The 18,720-nt window shown below is 57.8% G+C and overlaps 1 long non-coding RNA gene across 1 annotated transcript in view; it reads left to right on the forward strand.

The window, feature by feature from the left end:
* The first annotated feature begins 7,450 nt into the window (after positions 1–7,450).
* LOC135311183 (uncharacterized) overlaps positions 7,451–18,720 on the forward strand; it is a 42,737-nt gene continuing 31,467 nt past the window's right edge. Inside the window, exon 1 of the long non-coding RNA XR_010370991.1 lies at positions 7,451–7,509. This is a non-coding gene — a long non-coding RNA (uncharacterized LOC135311183). The remainder of the gene's footprint in view (positions 7,510–18,720) is intronic.

The raw sequence follows: 18,720 nt of genomic DNA on the forward strand, positions 1-18,720 counted from the left end.
GCCGGATCCGCTCCGGTTTTTGCGCGGCGGCCCCGATCCGGTCCGGTTTTTGCGCGGCGGCCCGTTCCGCGGGCCGGATCCGGTCCGGTTTTTGCGCGGCAGCCCCGATCCGCTCTGGTTTTTGCGCGGCGGCCCGTTCCGCGGGCCGGATCCGCTCCGGTTTTTGCGCGGCGGCCCGTTCCGCGGGCCGCATCCGCACCGGTTTTTGCGCGGTGGCTCCGATCCGGTCCGGTTTTTGCGCGGCGGCCCGTTCCGGGGTGCGGATCCGGTCCGGTTTTTGCACGGTGGCCCCGATCCGCTCCGGTTTTTGCGCGGCGGCCCGTTCCGCGGGCCGGATCCGTTCCGGTTTTTGCGCGGCGGCCCCGCTCCGCTTTTTGCGCGGCGGCCCGTTCCGCGGGCCGCATCCGCTCCGGTTTTTGCGCGGCGGCCCCGATCCACTCCGGTTTTTGCGCGGCGGCCCGTTCCGCGGGCCGCATCCGCTCCGGTTTTTGCGCGGTGGCTCCGATCCGGTCCGGTTTTTGCGCGGCGGCCCGTTCCGCGGTCCGGATCCGGTCCGGTTTTTGCGCGGTGGCCCCTATCCGCTCCGGTTTTTGCGCGGCGGCCCGTTCCGCGGGCCGGATCCAGTCCGGTTTTTGCGCGGCGGCCCCGATCCGCTCCGGTTTTTGCGCGGCGGCCCGTTCCGCGGGCCGCATCCGCTCCGGTTTTTGCGCGGCGGCCCCGATCCGCTCCGGTTTTTGCGCGGCGGCCCGTTCCGCGGGCCGGATCCGCTCCGCTTTTTGCGCGGCGGCCCCGATCCGGTCTGGTTTTTGCGCGGCGGCCCGTTCCGCGGGCTGGATCCAGTCCGGTTTTTGCGCGGCGGCCCCGATCCGCTCCGGTTTTTGCGCGGCGGCCCGTTCTGCGGGCCGGATCCGGTCCGGTTTTTGCGCGGCGGGCCCGATCCGCTCCGGTTTTTGCGCGGCGGCCCGTTCCGCAGGCCGGATCCGCTCCGGTTTTTGCGCGGCGGCCCCGATCCGCTCCGGTTTTTGCGCCGCGGCCCGTTCCGCGGGCCGGATCTGCTCCGCTTTTTGCGCGGCGGCCCCGATCCGGTCCGGTCTTTGCGCGGCGGGCCGTTCCGCGGGCCGGATCCGATCCGGTTTTTGCGCGGTGGCTCCGATCCGGTCCGGTTTTTGCGCGGCGGCCCGTTCCGCGGGCCGCATCCGCTCCGGTTTTTGCGCGGCGGCCCCGATCCGCTCCGGTTTTTGCGCGGCGGCCCGTTCCGCGGGCCGGATCCGCTCCGGTTTTTGCGCGGCGGGCCCGATCCGGTCCGGTTTTTGCGCGGCAGCCCGTTCCGCGGGCCGGATCCGCTCCGGTTTTTGCGCGGCGGCCCCGATCCTGTCTGGTTTTTGCGCCGCGGCCCGTTCCGCGGGCCGGATCTGCTCCGGTTTTTGCGCGGCGGCCCCGATCCGCTCCGGTTTTTGCGCGGCGGCCCATTCCGCGGGCCGGATCCGCTCCGGTTTTTGCGCGGCGGCCCCGATACGGTCCGGTTTTTGCGCCGCGGCCCGTTCCGCGGGCCGGATCCGCTCCGGTTTTTGCGCGGCGGCCCCGATCCGCTCCGGTTTTTGCGCGGCGGCCCGTTCCGCGGGCCGGATCCGCTCCGGTTTTTGCGCGGTGGCCCCGATCCGCTCCGGTTTTTGCGCGGCGGCCCGTTCCGCGGGCCGGATCCGGTCCGGTTTTTGCGCGGCGGCCCCGAGCCTGTCCGGTTTTCGCGCGGCGGCCCGTTCCGCGGGCCGGATCCGCTCCAGTTTTTGCGCGGCGGCCCCGAGCCGGTCCGGTTTTTGTGCCGCGGCCCTTTCCGCGGGCCGGATCCGCTCCGGTTTTTGCGCGGCGGCCCGTTCCGCGGGCCGGATCCGCTCCGGTTTTTGCGCGGCGGCCCCGATCCGGTCCGGTTTTTGCGCGGCGGCCCGTTCCGCGGGCCGCATCCGCTCCGGTTTTTGCGCGGCGGCCCCGATCCGGTCCGATTTTTGCGCGGCGGCCCGTTCCGCGGGCCGGATCCGGTCCGGTTTTTGCGCGGCGGCTCCGATCCGTTCCGATTTTTCCGCGGCGGCCCGTTCCGCGGGCCGGATCCGCTCCGGTTTTTGCGCGGCGGCCCCGATCCGGTCCGGTTTTTGCGCGGTGGCCCGTTCCGCGGGCCGGATCCGCTCCGCTTTTTGCGCGGCGGCCCCGAGCCGGTCCGGTCTTTGCGCGGCGGCCCGTTCCGCGGGCCGGATCCGGTCCGGTTTTTGCGCGGTGGCTCCAATCCGGTCCGGTTTTTGCGCGGCGGCCCCGATCCGGTCCGGTTTTTGCGCGGCGGCCCGTTCCGCGGGCCGCATCCGTTCCGGTTTTTGCGCGGCGGCCCCGATCCGCTCCGATTTTTGCGCGGTGGCCCGTTCCGCGGGCCGGATCCGCTCCGGTTTTTGCGCGGCGGCCCCGATCCGCTCCGGTTCTTGTGCGGCAGCCAGTTCCGCGGGCCGGAGCCGGTCCAGTTTTTGCACGGCGGCCCCGATCCGCTCCGGTTTTTGCGCGGCGGCCCGTTCCGCAAGCCGGATCCGGTCCGGTTTTTGCGCGGCGGCCCCGATCCGGTCCGGTTTTTGCGCGGCGGCCCGTTCTGCGGGCCAGATCCGCTCCGGTTTTTGCGCGGTGGCCCCGATCCGCTCCGGTTTTTGCGCGGCGGCCCGTTCCGCTGACCGCATCCGCTCCGGTTTTTGCGCGGTGGCTCCGATCCGGTCCGGTTTTTGCGCGGAGGCCCGTTCCGCAGGCCGGATCCGGTCCGGTTTTTGCGCGGTGGCCCCGATTCGCTCCGGTTTTTGCGCGGCAGCCCGTTCTGCGGGCCGGATCCGGTCCGGTTTTTGCGCGGCGGCCCCGATCCGGTCCGGTTTTTGCGCGGCGGCCCGTTCCGCGGGCCGCATCCGGTCCGGTTTTTGCGCGGCGGCCCCGATCCGCTCCGCTTTTTGCGCGGTGGTCCGTTCTGCGGGCCGGATCCGCTCCACTTTTTGCGCGGCGGCCCCGATCCGGTCTGGTTTTTCCGCGGCGGCCCGTTCCGCGGGCTGGATCCGGTCCGGTTTTTGCGCGGCGGCCCCGATCCGCTCCGGTTTTTGCGCGGTGGCCCGTTCTGCGGGCCGGATCCGGTCCAGTTTTTGCGCGGTGGCTCCGATCCGGTCCGGTTTTTGCCCGGCGGCCCGTTCCGTGGGCCGCATCCTGTCCGGTTTTTGCGCCGCGGCCCGTTCCGCGGGCCGGATTCGATCCGGTTTTTGCGCGGCAGCCCCGACCCGGTCCGGTTTTTGCGCGGCGGCCCGTTCCGCGGGCCGGATCCGCTCCGGTTTTTGCGCGGCGGCCCCGAGCCTGTCCGGTTTTTGCGCGGCGGCCCGTTCCGCGGGCCACATCCGCTCCGGTTTTTGCGCGGTGGCTCCGATCCGGTCCGGTTTTTGCGCGGCGGCCCGTTCCGCGGGCCGCATCCAGTCCGGTTTTTGCGCGGCGGCCCCGATCCGCTCCGGTTTTTGCGCCGCGGCCCGTTCCGCGGGCCGGATCCGATCCGGTTTTTGCGCGGCGGCCCCGATCCGCTCCGGTTTTTGCGCGGCGGCCCGTTCCGCGGGCCGGATCCGCTCCGGTTTTTGCGCGGCGGGCCCGATCCGGTCCGGTTTTTGCGCCGCGGCCCGTTCTGCGGGCCGCATCCGCTCTGGTTTTTGCGCGGCGGCCCCGATCCGCTCCGGTTTTTTTGCGGCAGCCAGTTCCGCGGGCCGGAGCCGGTCCGGTTTTTGCACGGCGGCCCCGATCCGCTCCGCTTTTTGCGCGGCGGCCCGTTCCGCGGGCCGGATCCGGTCCGGTTTTTGCGCAGCGGCCCCGTTCCGCTCCGGTCTTTGCGCGGCGGCCCGTTCCGCGGGCTGGATCCGGTCCGGTTTTTGTGCGGCGGCCCCGAGCCGGTCGGTTTTAGCGCGGCGGCCCGTTCTGCGGGCCGGATCCGGTCCGGTTTTTGCGCGGCGGCCCCGAGCCTGTCCGGTTTTTGCGCGGCGGCCCGTTCCGCGGGCCGGATCCGCTCCGGTTTTTGCGCGGCGGCCCCGATCCGCTCCGATTTTTGCGCGGCGGCCCGTTCCGCGGGCCGGATCCGCTCCGGTTTTTGCGCGGCGGCCCCGATCCGCTCCGGTTTTTGCGCGGCGGCCCGTTCTGCGGGCCGGATCCGCTCCGGTTTTTGCGCGGCGGCCCCGATCCGCTCCCGTTTTTCTGCGGCAGCCCGTTCCGCGGGCCGGATCCCGTCCGGTTTTTGCGCGGCGGCCCGTTCCGCGGGCCGGATCCGATCCGGTTTTTGCGCGGCAGCCCCGACCCGGTCCGCTTTTTGCGCGGCGGCCCGTTCCGCGGGCCGGATCCGCTCCGGTTTTTGCGCGGCGGCCCCGAGCCTGTCCGGTTTTTGCGCGGCGGCCCGTTCCGCGGGCCGCATCCGCTCCGGTTTTTGCGCGGTGGCTCCGATCCGGTCCGGTTTTTGCGCGGCGGCCCGTTCCGCAGGCCGGATCCGCTCCGGTTTTTGCGCGGCGGCCCCGATCCGGTCCGATTTTTGCGCTGCGGCCCGTTCCGCGGGCCGCATCCGCTCCGGTTTTTGCGCGGCGGCCCCGATCCGCTCCGGTTTTTGCGCGGCGGCCCGTTCCGCGGGCCGCATCCGCTCCGGTTTTTGCGCGGCGGCCCCGATCCGGTCCGATTTTTGCGCGGCGGCCTGTTCCGCGGGCCGGATCCGCTCTGGGTTTTGCGCGGCGGCCCCGATCCGCTCCGGTTTTTGCGCGGCGGCCCGTTCCGCGGGCCGGATCTGGTTCGGTTTTTGCGCGGCGGCCCCGTTCCGCTCCGGTTTTTGCGCGGCGGCCCGTTCCGTGGGCCGCATCCGGTCCGGTTTTTGCGCGGCGGCCCCGAGCCGGTCCGGTCTTTGCGCGGCGGCCCGTTCCGCGGGCCGGATCTGCTCCAGTTTTTGCGCGGTGGCTCCGATCCGGTCCGGTTTTTGCGCGGCGGCCCGTTCCGCGGGCCGCATCCGCTCCGGTTTTTGCGCGGCGGCCCCGATCCGGTCCGGTTTTTGCGCGGCGGCCCGTTCCGCGGGCCGGATCCGCTCCGGTTTTTGCGCGGCGGCCCCGATCTACTCCGGTTTTTGTGCGGCAGCCAGTTCCGTGGGCCGGATCCGGTCCGGTTTTTGCACGGCGGCCCCGATCCGCTCCGGTTTTTGCGCGGCGGCCCGTTCCGCGGGCCGGATCCGATCCGGTTTTTGCGCGGCGGCCCCGATCCGGTCCGGTTTTTGCGCGGCGGCCCGTTCTGCGGGCCGGATCCGCTCCGGTTTTTGCGCGGCGGCCCCGATCCGCTCCGGTTTTTGCGCGGCGGCCCGTTCCGCGGGCCGGATCCGCTCCGGTTTTTGCGCGGAGGCCCGTTCCGCGGGCCGCATCCGCTCCGGTTTTTGCGCGGCGGCCCCGATCCGCTCCGGTTTTTGCCCGGCGGCCCGTTCCGTGGGCCGCATCCAGTCCGGTTTTTGCGCGGCGGCCCGTTCCGCGGGCCGGATCCGCTCCGGTTTTTGCGCGGCGGCCCCGATCCGCTCCGGTTTTTGCGCGGCAGCCCGTTCCGCGGGCCGGAGCCGGTCCGGTTTTTGCACGGCGGCCCCGATCCGCTCCGGTTTTTGCGCGGCGGCCCGTTCCGCGGGCCGGATCCGCTCTGCTTTTTGCGCGGCGGCCCCGATCCGCTCCGGTTTTTGCGCCGCGGCCCGTTCCGCGGGCCGGATCCGGTCCGATTTTTGCGCGGCGGCCCCGATCCGCTCTGGTTTTTGCGCGGCGGCCCGTTCCGCGGGCCGGATCCGCTCCGGTTTTTGCGCGGCGGGCCCGATCCTGTCCGGTTTTTGCGCCGCGGCCCGTTCCGCGGGCCGGATCCGCTCCGCTTTTTGCGCGGCGGCCCCGATCCACTCCGGTTTTTGTGCGGCAGCCCGTTCCACGGGCCAGAGCCGGTCCGGTTTTTGCACGGCGGCCCCGATCCGCTCCGGTTTTTGCGCGGCGGCCCGTTCCGCGGGCCGGATCCGGTCCGGTTTTTGCGCGGCGGCCCCGAGCCTGTCCGGTTTTTGCGCGGCAGCCCGTTCCGCGGGCCAGATCAGCTCCGCTTTTTGTGCGGCGGCCCCGAGCCGGTCCTGTTTTTGCGCGGCGGCCCGTTCCGCGGGCCGGATCCGCTCCGGTTTTTGCGCGGTGGCTCCGATCTGCTCCAGTTTTTGTGCGGCAGCCTGTTCCGTGGGCCGGATCCGGTCCTGTTTTTGCGTGGCGGCCCCGATCCCGTCCGGTTTTTGCGCGGCGGCCTGTTCCGCGGGCCGGATCTGCTCCGGTTTTTGCGCGGCGGCCCCAATCCTGTCCGGTTTTTCTGTGTCACTGCATTCTGGGGGTGAGGTTTTTCAGCGCTGGCCATTCCAGGTCCGCTTTTACGCCTAATTCATGGCAAGTGTGAACACTTAAAGTTATTTCCAGGTGTCTGCATTCATCGCCCTACAGCACTTTGCCTCGTCGAAAGCTTACTCTTTTACGTGTTTTATCATTATCAGACTTTCCTGACTGGATCTTCCTAAGGATTACAGAGACGACCGGAAGTGCTCGGCTGTAGCCATATTAAGAGTTCCACTGACTCATGTAGGTGTCTGTCCGGGTGACACTGTCTTTCCAAATACCGGAAGTACCTTGTAGGATCCTTTTAAGTGCTGCGTCGACTCCGGAAAAGCCCGGTAGGACACCATTAGCTGTTGCCTACGTGAAATAATGTCGCGAACGCGACTAAATTCTGCGCAGATGAGTGCAGATACCCTGCAGGAAGGCATTAATTTCTGCACAACGTAGTAGAAGAGCGTATCCAAATGACAGCAAGTGTTGACTTACAACGGGAAGATACCGGCGGGATGACATTAGTTGTCGCATTGACTACCGGAAATGCCAGGCCGGGCCCTTTTACTTGTTTTGCCGCCTAACAAAAGTGCCTGGTAGGATCCCGTTAAATGTTTCTGCGGCGAAGAAATGTGCCTGGCCGAACCCCATTAAGTGTTGCACCGACACAGGCGGGTTAACGCATAACCTACCATGTTTGCTCCCACAACTAAGTGGCCATGCCATGACACATTGCCGGGACTCTCCGTCCTCCAGGGACACACGAGCACACACAGGTTGGATCTCTGAACCTGCATAGCCTCCCACTAAGCAAAACCTTCTTATTCCGGGCTACTGCATTTTTCTCTTATATTAGTGCCCCATAGGCCAGATTTTACCCACACCAAAAGGCAATGTCCAAAGTTGTAACTGGGTCTCTGGGATATCTGGTGGAGCAAGCGCATGCAAAAGAATACTTGTGCTTTGCTCCTTGCTCTATGCTAAAGGCGCCTCTTCTAGGGTAAGAGTATTTTTTGCAATAAACACTCAGAACATGGAGCTGCAGAAAAAAAAGGAGGAGAGAAGGGGAAAGAAGCATCTGAACGGCTAAATTGTGCCAGCAGCGCTGAGAGCCAGAGTCACGGTGAATCCTGGGCCACTAGGGCCCCATTGCCTCTCTTGTGCGTCCTGGGCCCTCCCTGTCTCTCCCCTGGCCCACTCTCTTTCCCTGCACCTTCTTTCTCCATCTAGCTCTGAGTGGCTGCATGACTCCCTGTAGTCAGACATATTCATTATTGTCCTGTCTACTGATTGGTACAAACTTGCTCTTTCCTTATGTAAATTACTGCGCAGGCTCGGTTGTCCTCTTCTGAGTAGGTGGTGTTACTTGAGTCGGTGGTGGTCCGTGAGTCGGTGGTCGCGATCTTCCCCCTGCCGGAATTACCTTTTGCCGTCTTGGCTCTTAATCTTGCCAGTCTTGGCTAGTTTTCTCAGTCCGCTACACGAAACCGCGTTTTGTCATCCTTTTCTGACAGAAGCACATTGCCTATTGGTCTGTTCACATTAATGATTACCTAGGGACTAAAATGCAGATCAACAGATACACTGATTCGTACGCTCCATGTTCCCATAGTGTAACAACGTCTCTGGTTGATTGATTTCATCGCTTTGGTTACACTTGTTCCTGTTGTTCTGTTTCTTCTTTTTTGGCTTTGTGTGATCCTGTTTTTCTCTGCCTCTCGCTTTTCCCAGCTCCCGTCCCTCACTTTTAATGCCCGTTATCCTTCACCAACTCACTCTTCCTTGGTTCCCGTCCCCGTTTCTGAATTCCTCCTGCTTTGCCACGTAGCCCGTGACATTTTCTTAATCTCTCTGTCTGCCTCAACGCTCCCCACGCGCTTTTTATTCGTCTTCTCTGCTCTGTACCCTGCTACTGTTCTTGCCTTTCTGAGTTCTTCTCTGTCCAGCTCCCTTTCCCTATTCTTGAATTCCTGCTCTTCCTGCACCCACCGCTGTTCCCTGTGATCTCCATCTCTCTGTCCAGCTCCCTGTCCCTAGGTTTTAATTCCTGCCTCTGCCCACTGTAGCCTATCTAGATTTCTCTCGGCCCCTCTCTGTCCGGCTCTCTCTGTGTTCTAATTCCACGTAGACCCGTCCCTATTTAGAATTGTTTTTCTTTTCTTTCTGTACGCATTGCAATTCCTTTTGCTCTCCATCTCCCTTTTGGTGTATTTTCTTTTTCCTCTGGCTCGCTGTCCCTAAATGTTAATTCCCTCCCTGCTCATGCTCTGTACCACGTTGCCCCGTCGTTCGTTTTGTGGTGTTCCATCCCCGGCCCCTTCCCTCCGCCGTTGCCTGTCTAGGCTCCCTGTCCCTGTGGCTTCTTTCTTCCCTCTCTGCCCTGTTCTTGTCGCTTTTCTTGTCTTTCTCCATCTTGCTCTGTCAGCTTTCTGCCCCAGTCTTCATTCCTCCCTCGCTGTCGTGCTGCCTGCCCCAGGTTCTTTGTGTGTTTCCAGCCTGCTCCTCATCGTCCTTTCTTGGTCTCTGTCCTGCTCTTCCCTCTTTCTGCTTCCTCTCTTCCCCTCTCTGCTGCTTTTATCTCCACCTCTGACAGGCTCCCTCTCTGTGTTCTAATTCCACGTTCTCTGTCACGTAGACCCGTGCTGTTTGTTTGTCCTCATCTCTCTCTGTCCAGCTCCTTGCTGCTATGATTTATTGCCCAATTTCCTCCCTCTCTGTCTTGCTAGCCCATTGCTGTTGGTTTGTTTTCACTTGTTTCTTCGTTTGTCTCTGTCTGCCTCCCAGTGCCTGATCTTTAATTCCTCCTTCCCCCTAGGCCGCTGTTCCTTTTTTCCATACTACATTGTGTTCTCTTTGGCATCTTTTCCTTATTCCTCGGTTCCCTCCTCGCTGCCCTGTGGCCCGTCCCCATTTTATTGTTGCCTCTCCCTCCCTCTCTCTGGCCTCTTACCCCTGTTTTTTAAATTCCTCCCTCTCTTCCCTGGTGGCCGTGTGATCTTTAGCCTTTCTCCGTCTCTTTCTGCCCAGCTCTCTGTGTCTATTCGTTAATTCTTCCCTCTCTGCCCTGTAGCCTGTAGCTTTTGTCCTTTCTGGCTTCCCCATGTCCCTATTTTAGAATTGGTTCTCTCTTCTTTCTGTACGCATTGCGATTCCTTTTGCTCTCCATCTCCCTTTTGGTGTATTTTCTTTTTCCTCTGGCTCCCTGTCCCTAATTGTTAATTCTCTCCCTGCTCATGCTCTGTACCACGTAGCCCCGTGGTTCGTTTTGTGGTGTTCCCTTCCCTCCGTCGTTGCCTGTCTCGGCTCCCTGTCCCTGTGGCTTCTTACTTCCCTCTCTGCCCTGTTCTTGTCTTTCTCCATCTTGCTCTGTCAGCTTTCTGCCCCTATTCTTCATTCCTCCCTCGCTGTCGTGCTGCCTGCCCCAGGTTCTTTGTGTGTTTCCAGCCTGCTCCACATCGTTCTTTCTTGGTCTCTGTCCTGCTCTTCCCTCTTTCTGCTGCCTCTCTTCCCCTCTCTGCTGCTTTTATCTCCACCTCTGACAGGCTCCCTCTCTGTGCTCTAATTGCACGGTCTCTGTCACGTAGAACCGTGCTGTTTGTTTGTCCTCATCTCTCTCTGTCCAGCTCCTTGCTGCTATGATTTATTGCCCAATTTCCTCCCTCTCTGTCTTGCTAGCCCATTGCTGTTGGTTTGTTTTCACTTGTTTCTTCGTTTGTCTCTGTCTGCCTCCCAGTGCCTGATCTTTAATTCCTCCTTCCCCCTAGGCCGCTGTTCCTTTTTTCCATATACCTTGTGTTCTCTTTGGCATCTTTTCCTTATTCCTCGGTTCCCTCCTCGCTGCCCTGTGGCCCGTCCCCATTTTATTGTTGCCTCTCCCTCCCTCTCTCTGGCTTCTTACCCCTGTTTTTTAAATTCCTCCCTCTCTTCCCTGGTGGCCGTGTGATCTTTAGCCTTTCTCCGTCTCTTTCTGCCCAGCTCTCTGTGTCTATTCGTTAATTCTTCCCTCTCTGCCCTGTAGCCTGTAGCTTTTGTCCTTTCTGGCTTCCCCATGTCCCTATTTTAGAATTGGTTCTCTCTTCTTTCTGTACGCATTGCGATTCCTTTTGCTCTCCATCTCCCTTTTGGTGTATTTTCTTTTTCCTCTGGCTCCCTGTCCCTAATTGTTAATTCTCTCCCTGCTCATGCTCTGTACCACGTTGCCCCGTGGTTCGTTTTGTGGTGTTCCCTTCCCGGCCCCTTCTCTCTGTCGTTGGCTGTCTCGGCTCCCTGTCCCTGTGAATTCTTACTTCCCTCTCTGCCCTGTTCTTGTCGCTTTTCTTGTCTTTCTCCATCTTGCTCTGTCAGCTTTCTGCCCCAGTCTTCATTCCTCCCTCGCTGTCGTGCTGCCTGCCCCAGGTTCTTTGTGTGTTTCCAGCCTGCTCCACATCGTTCTTTCTTGGTCTCTGTCCTGCTCTTCCCTCTTTCTGCTTCCTCTCTTCCCCTCTCTGCTGCTTTTATCTCCACCTCTGACAGGCTCCCTCTCTGTGTTCTAATTCCACGTTCTCTGTCACGTAGACCCGTGCTGTTTGTTTGTCCTCATCTCTCTCTGTCCAGCTCCTTGCTGCTATGTTTTATTGCCCAATTTCCTCCCTCTCTGTCTTGCTAGCCCATTGCTGTTGGTTTTTCTTCGTTTGTCACTGTCTGCCTCCCAGTGCCTGATCTTTAATTCCTCCTTCCCCCTAGGCCGCTGTTCCTTTTTTCCATACTACATTGTGTTCTCTTTGGCATCTTTTCCTTATTCCTCGGTTCCCTCCTCGCTGCCCTGTGGCCCGTCCCCATTTTATTGTTGCCTCTCCCTCCCTCTCTCTGGCTTCTTACCCCTGTTTTTTAAATTCCTCCCTCTCTTCCCTGGTGGCCGTGTGATCTTTAGCCTTTCTCCGTCTCTTTCTGCCCAGCTCTCTGTGTCTATTCGTTAATTCTTCCCTCTCTGCCCTGTAGCCTGTAGCTTTTGTCCTTTCTGGCTTCCCCATGTCCCTATTTTAGAATTGGTTCTCTCTTCTTTCTGTACGCATTGCGATTCCTTTTGCTCTCCATCTCCCTTTTGGTGTATTTTCTTTTTCCTCTGGCTCCCTGTCCCTAATTGTTAATTCTCTCCCTGCTCATGCTCTGTACCACGTTGCCCCGTGGTTCGTTTTGTGGTGTTCCCTTCCCGGCCCCTTCCCTCCGCCGTTGCCTGTCTCGGTTCCCTGTCCCTGTGGCTTCTTTCTTCCCTCTCTGCCCTGTTCTTGTCGCTTTTCTTGTCTTTCTCCATCTTGCTCTGTCAGCTTTCTGCCCCAGTCTTCATTCCTCCCTCGCTGTCATGCTGCCTTCCCCAGGTTCTTTGTGTGTTTCCAGCCTGCTCCTCATCGTTCTTTCTTGGTCTCTGTCCTGCTCTTCCCTCTTTCTGCTGCCTCTCTTCCCCTCTCTGCTGCTTTTATCTCCACCTCTGACAGGCTCCCTCTCTGTGTTCTAATTCCACGTTCTCTGTCACGTAGACCCGTGCTGTTTGTTTGTCCTCATCTCTCTCTGTCCAGCTCCTTGCTGCTATTTTTTATTGCCCAATTTCCTCCCTCTCTGTCTTGCTAGCCCATTGCTGTTGGTTTTTCTTCGTTTGTCTCTGTCTGCCTCCCAGTGCCTGATCTTTAATTCCTCCTTCCCCCTAGGCCGCTGTTCCTTTTTTCCATACTACATTGTGTTCTCTTTGGCATCTTTTCCTTATTCCTCGGTTCCCTCCTCGCTGCCCTGTGGACCGTCCCCATTTTATTGTTGTCTCTCCCTCCCTCTCTCTGGCTTCTTACCCCTGTTTTTTAAATTCCTCCCTCTCTTCCCTGGTGGCCGTGAGATCTTTAGCCTTTCTCCGTCTCTTTCTGCCCAGCTCTCTGTGTCTATTCGTTAATTCTTCCCTCTCTGCCCTGTAGCCTGTAGCTTTTGTCCTTTCTGGCTTCCCCATGTCCCTATTTTAGAATTGGTTCTCTCTTCTTTCTGTACGCATTGCGATTCCTTTTGCTCTCCATCTCCCTTTTGGTGTATTTTCTTTTTCCTCTGGCTCCCTGTCCCTAATTGTTAATTCTCTCCCTGCTCATGCTCTGTACCACGTAGCCCCGTGGTTCGTTTTGTGGTGTTCCCTTCCCTCCGTCGTTGCCTGTCTCGGCTCCCTGTCCCTGTGGCTTCTTTCTTCCCTCTCTGCCCTGTTCTTGTCGCTTTTCTTGTCTTTCTCCATCTTGCTCTGTCAGCTTTCTGCCCCTAGTCTTCATTCCTCCCTCGCTGTCGTGCTGCCTGCCCCAGGTTCTTTGTGTGTTTCCAGCCTGCTCCACATCGTTCTTTCTTGTCTCTGTCCTGCTCTTCCCTCTTTCTGCTTCCTCTCTTCCCCTCTCTGCTGCTTTTATCTCCACCTCTGACAGGCTCCCTCTCTGTGTTCTAATTCCACGGTCTCTGTCACGTAGACCCGTGCTGTTTGTTTGTCCTCATCTCTCTCTGTCCAGCTCCTTGCTGCTATGATTTATTGCCCAATTTCCTCCCTCTCTGTCTTGCTAGCCCATTGCTGTTGGTTTTTCTTCGTTTGTCACTGTCTGCCTCCCAGTGCCTGATCTTTAATTCCTCCTTCCCCATAGGCCGCTGTTCCTTTTTTCCATACTACATTGTGTTCTCTTTGGCATCTTTTCCTTATTCCTCGGTTCCCTCCTCGCTGCCCTGTGGCCCGTCCCCATTTTATTGTTGCCTCTCCCTCCCTCTCTCTGGCTTCTTACCCCTGTTTTTTAAATTCCTCCCTCTCTTCCCTGGTGGCCGTGTGATCTTTAGCCTTTCTCCTTCTCTTTCTGCCCACCTCTCTGTGTCTATTCGTTAATTCTTCCCTCTCTGCCCTGTAGCCTGTAGCTTTTGTCCTTTCTGGCTTCCCCATGTCCCTATTTTAGAATTGGTTCTCTCTTCTTTCTGTACGCATTGCGATTCCTTTTGCTCTCCATCTCCCTTTTGGTGTATTTTCTTTTTCCTCTGGCTCCCTGTCCCTAATTGTTAATTCTCTCCCTGCTCATGCTCTGTACCACGTTGCCCCGTGGTTCGTTTTGTGGTGTTCCCTTCCCGGCCCCTTCCCTCCGCCGTTGTCTGTCTCGGTTCCCTGTCCCTGTGGCTTCTTTCTTCCCTCTCTGCCCTGTTCTTGTCGCTTTTCTTGTCTTTCTCCATCTTGCTCTGTCAGCTTTCTGCCCCTAGTCTTCATTCCTCCCTCGCTGTCGTGCTGCCTGCCCCAGGTTCTTTGTGTGTTTCCAGCCTGCTCCACATCGTTCTTTCTTGGTCTCTGTCCTGCTCTTCCCCTCTCTGCTGCTTTTATCTCCACCTCTGACAGGCTCCCTCTCTGTGTTCTAATTCCACGGTCTCTGTCACGTAGACCCGTGCTGTTTGTTTGTCCTCATCTCTCTGTCCAGCTCCTTGCTGCTATGATTTATTGCCCAATTTCCTCCCTCTCTGTCTTGCTAGCCCATTGCTGTTGGTTTTTCTTCGTTTGTCTCTGTCTGCCTCCCAGTGCCTGATCTTTAATTCCTCCTTCCCCCTAGGCCGCTGTTCCTTTTTTCCATACTACATTGTGTTCTCTTTGGCATCTTTTCCTTATTCCTCGGTTCCCTCCTCGCTGCCCTGTGGCCCGTCCCCATTTTATTGTTGCCTCTCCCTCCCTCTCTCTGGCCTCTTACCCCTGTTTTTTAAATTCCTCCCTCTCTTCCCTGGTGGCCGTGTGATCTTTAGCCTTTCTCCGTCTCTTTCTGCCCAGCTCTCTGTGTCTATTCGTTAATTCTTCCCTCTCTGCCCTGTAGCTTTTGTCCTTTCTGGCTTCCCCATGTCCCTATTTTAGAATTGGTTCTCTCTTCTTTCTGTACGCATTGCGATTCCTTTTGCTCTCCATCTCCCTTTTGGTGTATTTTCTTTTTCCTCTGGCTCCCTGTCCCTAATTGTTAATTCTCTCCCTGCTCATGCTCTGTACCACGTAGCCCCGTGGTTCGTTTTGTGGTGTTCCCTTCCCTCCGTCGTTGCCTGTCTCGGCTCCCTGTCCCTGTGAATTCTTACTTCCCTCTCTGCCCTGTTCTTGTCGCTTTTCTTGTCTTTCTCCATCTTGCTCTGTCAGCTTTCTGCCCCTAGTCTTCATTCCTCCCTCGCTGTCGTGCTGCCTGCCCCAGGTTCTTTGTGTGTTTCCAGCCTGCTCCACATCGTTCTTTCTTGGTCTCTGTCCTGCTCTTCCCTCTTTCTGCTGCCTCTCTTCCCCTCTCTGCTGCTTTTATCTCCACCTCTGACAGGCTCCCTCTCTGTGTTCTAATTCCACGGTCTCTGTCACGTAGACCCGTGCTGTTTGTTTGTCCTCATCTCTCTCTGTCCAGCTCCTTGCTGCTATGATTTATTGCCCAATTTCCTCCCTCTCTGTCTTGCTAGCCCATTGCTGTTGGTTTTTCTTCGTTTGTCTCTGTCTGCCTCCCAGTGCCTGATCTTTAATTCCTCCTTCCCCCTAGGCCGCTGTTCCTTTTTTCCATACTACATTGTGTTCTCTTTGGCATCTTTTCCTTATTCCTCGGTTCCCTCCTCGCTGCCCTGTGGCCCGTCCCCATTTTATTGTTGCCTCTCCCTCCCTCTCTCTGGCCTCTTACCCCTGTTTTTTAAATTCCTCCCTCTCTTCCCTGGTGGCCGTGTGATCTTTAGCCTTTCTCCGTCTCTTTCTGCCCAGCTCTCTGTGTCTATTCGTTAATTCTTCCCTCTCTGCCCTGTAGCCTGTAGCTTTTGTCCTTTCTGGCTTCCCCATGTCCCTATTTTAGAATTGGTTCTCTCTTCTTTCTGTACGCATTGCGATTCCTTTTGCTCTCCATCTCCCTTTTGGTGTATTTTCTTTTTCCTCTGGCTCCCTGTCCCTAATTGTTAATTCTCTCCCTGCTCATGCTCTGTACCACGTAGCCCCGTGGTTCGTTTTGTGGTGTTCCCTTCCCTCCGTCGTTGCCTGTCTCGGCTCCCTGTCCCTGTGGCTTCTTTCTTCCCTCTCTGCCCTGTTCTTGTCGCTTTTCTTGTCTTTCTCCATCTTGCTCTGTCAGCTTTCTGCCCCTAGTCTTCATTCCTCCCTCGCTGTCGTGCTGCCTGCCCCAGGTTCTTTGTGTGTTTCCAGCCTGCTCCACATCGTTCTTTCTTGTCTCTGTCCTGCTCTTCCCTCTTTCTGCTTCCTCTCTTCCCCTCTCTGCTGCTTTTATCTCCACCTCTGACAGGCTCCCTTTCTGTGTTCTAATTCCACGTTCTCTGTCACGTAGACCCGTGCTGTTTGTTTGTCCTCATCTCTCTGTCCAGCTCCTTGCTGCTATGATTTATTGCCCAATTTCCTCCCTCTCTGTCTTGCTAGCCCATTGCTGTTGGTTTTTCTTCGTTTGTCTCTGTCTGCCTCCCAGTGCCTGATCTTTAATTCCTCCTTCCCCCTAGGCCGCTGTTCCTTTTTTCCATACTACATTGTGTTCTCTTTGGCATCTTTTCCTTATTCCTCGGTTCCCTCCTCGCTGCCCTGTGGCCCGTCCCCATTTTATTGTTGCCTCTCCCTCCCTCTCTCTGGCTTCTTACCCCTGTTTTTTAAATTCCTCCCTCTCTTCCCTGGTGGCCGTGTGATCTTTAGCCTTTCTCCGTCTCTTTCTGCCCAGCTCTCTGTGTCTATTCGTTAATTCTTCCCTCTCTGCCCTGTAGCTTTTGTCCTTTCTGGCTTCCCCATGTCCCTATTTTAGAATTGGTTCTCTCTTCTTTCTGTACGCATTGCGATTCCTTTTGCTCTCCATCTCCCTTTTGGTGTATTTTCTTTTTCCTCTGGCTCCCTGTCCCTAATTGTTAATTCTCTCCCTGCTCATGCTCTGTACCACGTAGCCCCGTGGTTCGTTTTGTGGTGTTCCCTTCCCTCCGTCGTTGCCTGTCTCGGCTCCCTGTCCCTGTGAATTCTTACTTCCCTCTCTGCCCTGTTCTTGTCGCTTTTCTTGTCTTTCTCCATCTTGCTCTGTCAGCTTTCTGCCCCTAGTCTTCATTCCTCCCTCGCTGTCGTGCTGCCTGCCCCAGGTTCTTTGTGTGTTTCCAGCCTGCTCCACATCGTTCTTTCTTGGTCTCTGTCCTGCTCTTCCCTCTTTCTGCTGCCTCTCTTCCCCTCTCTGCTGCTTTTATCTCCACCTCTGACAGGCTCCCTCTCTGTGTTCTAATTCCACGGTCTCTGTCACGTAGACCCGTGCTGTTTGTTTGTCCTCATCTCTCTCTGTCCAGCTCCTTGCTGCTATGATTTATTGCCCAATTTCCTCCCTCTCTGTCTTGCTAGCCCATTGCTGTTGGTTTTTCTTCGTTTGTCTCTGTCTGCCTCCCAGTGCCTGATCTTTAATTCCTCCTTCCCCCTAGGCCGCTGTTCCTTTTTTCCATACTACATTGTGTTCTCTTTGGCATCTTTTCCTTATTCCTCGGTTCCCTCCTCGCTGCCCTGTGGCCCGTCCCCATTTTATTGTTGCCTCTCCCTCCCTCTCTCTGGCCTCTTACCCCGGTTTTTTAAATTCCTCCCGCTCTTCCCTGGTGGCCGTGTGATCTTTAGCCTTTCTCCGTCTCTTTCTGCCCAGCTCTCTGTGTCTATTCGTTAATTCTTCCCTCTCTGCCCTGTAGCCTGTAGCTTTTGTCCTTTCTGGCTTCCCCATGTCCCTATTTTAGAATTGGTTCTCTCTTCTTTCTGTACGCATTGCGATTCCTTTTGCTCTCCATCTCCCTTTTGGTGTATTTTCTTTTTCCTCTGGCTCCCTGTCCCTAATTGTTAATTCTCTCCCTGCTCATGCTCTGTACCACGTTGCCCCGTGGTTCGTTTTGTGGTGTTCCCTTCCCGGCCCCTTCCCTCCGCCGTTGCCTGTCTCGGTTCCCTGTCCCTGTGGCTTCTTTCTTCCCTCTCTGCCCTGTTCTTGTCGCTTTTCTTGTCTTTCTCCATCTTGCTCTGTCAGCTTTCTGCCCCAGTCTTCATTCCTCCCTCGCTGTCATGCTGCCTTCCCCAGGTTCTTTGTGTGTTTCCAGCCTGCTCCTCATCGTTCTTTCTTGGTCTCTGTCCTGCTCTTCCCTCTTTCTGCTGCCTCTCTTCCCCTCTCTGCTGCTTTTATCTCCACCTCTGACAGGCTCCCTCTCTGTGTTCTAATTCCACGTTCTCTGTCACGTAGACCCGTGCTGTTTGTTTGTCCTCATCTCTCTCTGTCCAGCTCCTTGCTGCTATTTTTTATTGCCCAATTTCCTCCCTCTCTGTCTTGCTAGCCCATTGCTGTTGGTTTTTCTTCGTTTGTCTCTGTCTGCCTCCCAGTGCCTGATCTTTAATTCCTCCTTCCCCCTAGGCCGCTGTTCCTTTTTTCCATACTACATTGTGTTCTCTTTGGCATCTTTTCCTTATTCCTCGGTTCCCTCCTCGCTGCCCTGTGGACCGTCCCCATTTTATTGTTGTCTCTCCCTCCCTCTCTCTGGCTTCTTACCCCTGTTTTTTAAATTCCTCCCTCTCTTCCCTGGTGGCCGTGTGATCTTTAGCCTTTCTCCGTCTCTTTCTGCCCAGCTCTCTGTGTCTATTCGTTAATTCTTCCCTCTCTGCCCTGTAGCCTGTAGATTTTGTCCTTTCTGGCTTCCCCATGTCCCTATTTTAGAATTGGTTCTCTCTTCTTTCTGTACGCATTGCGATTCCTTTTGCTCTCCATCTCCCTTTTGGTGTATTTTCTTTTTCCTCTGGCTCCCTGTCCCTAATTGTTAATTCTCTCCCTGCTCATGCTCTGTACCACGTAGCCCCGTGGTTCGTTTTGTGGTGTTCCCTTCCCTCCGTCGTTGCCTGTCTCGGCTCCCTGTCCCTGTGGCTTCTTTCTTCCCTCTCTGCCCTGTTCTTGTCGCTTTTCTTGTCTTTCTCCATCTTGCTCTGTCAGCTTTCTGCCCCTAGTCTTCATTCCTCCCTCGCTGTCGTGCTGCCTGCCCCAGGTTCTTTGTGTGTTTCCAGCCTGCTCCACATCGTTCTTTCTTGTCTCTGTCCTGCTCTTCCCTCTTTCTGCTTCCTCTCTTCCCCTCTCTGCTGCTTTTATCTCCACCTCTGACAGGCTCCCTCTCTGTGTTCTAATTCCACGGTCTCTGTCACGTAGACCCGTGCTGTTTGTTTGTCCTCATCTCTCTCTGTCCAGCTCCTTGCTGCTATGATTTATTGCCCAATTTCCTCCCTCTCTGTCTTGCTAGCCCATTGCTGTTGGTTTTTCTTCGTTTGTCACTGTCTGCCTCCCAGTGCCTGATCTTTAATTCCTCCTTCCCCATAGGCCGCTGTTCCTTTTTTCCATACTACATTGTG

The sequence above is a fragment of the Phalacrocorax carbo genome, unplaced genomic scaffold (assembly GCF_963921805.1).
Source record: "Phalacrocorax carbo unplaced genomic scaffold, bPhaCar2.1 SCAFFOLD_76, whole genome shotgun sequence".
Taxonomy (NCBI): Eukaryota; Metazoa; Chordata; class Aves; order Suliformes; family Phalacrocoracidae; genus Phalacrocorax; species Phalacrocorax carbo.